Here is a 963-nt window from a genome sequence, read left to right on the forward strand (position 1 = left end):
AAAAATGATCACACACCGAAGAGACAAGCTCGGTTAGTCTGTACACATTTGCCCATAAACTAATCCAACGAATATTTGGAGCGAAAGAACACGGCAAGGTTGACCTTGGCACAAAGTCACCCTCCTAGGATAATACTGGTAGGCGAACAGCGGTGATATAATTTCTGATGATAAATGGACGGATGTGTTCTTTATAGAAATACAAGCTCTCATTTTCAGCTGATACATATGTTGTAGAATATGCTATTTAAGGATATCTGCTCGTTCTCAGTTTCAAGAACCAACAAGGAATCTTACCGGTTTCTTTATCCGCGGCGTCATTCTATCGTCTTGTGATAATGAGGTGGACATGGTAAGAAATATGGTTGGCAGATTCCTGGAGACATTAAGAATGGCAAGAAAAGAAAAGAAATAAAAACCTGTAGAAAAAGAATACACTGATCAAGATAAAAGAAGCAAAGCGTATGGACTAGAACCAACCTCCCCCAAGAAGGACGATTTGAAGTTCAGTTCTTTGTAAAATAAACGAAAAACTGACAGAAATATTAAACGAACGGAAAGATGTCGAAGAAGAAGGGAGAAGACTGGTGTTGATTGAGAAGGAGTTTAGCTCTGATTATGTGATAGATTGGCACTCCGTCGGTTACGACGACGAGGGTTCCAGTTGATCTGATCAACGGAACAGCCTGCTCGTGAAATTAACTTGCAATTGGCTGAGCACTCCACAGACACGTGTACCATTCACGTAGTTCTCGGGGGAGATTCAGCGTGACACAGAGTGACAAGGCTGGCCCTTTCAAATACAGGTACAACAGAAACAGGAAGAAAGAGCGAGAGAAAGTTGTGGTGAAAGAGTACAGCAGGGTTCGCCACCATCCCCTGACAGAGCCTCGTGGAACTTTAGAGGTGTTTTCGCTCAATAAACACTCACATCGCCTGGTCTGGGAATCGAAACCGCGATCC

This window comes from Octopus bimaculoides, chromosome 25 (genome assembly GCF_001194135.2).
Source record: "Octopus bimaculoides isolate UCB-OBI-ISO-001 chromosome 25, ASM119413v2, whole genome shotgun sequence".
Lineage (NCBI taxonomy): Eukaryota > Metazoa > Mollusca > Cephalopoda > Octopoda > Octopodidae > Octopus > Octopus bimaculoides.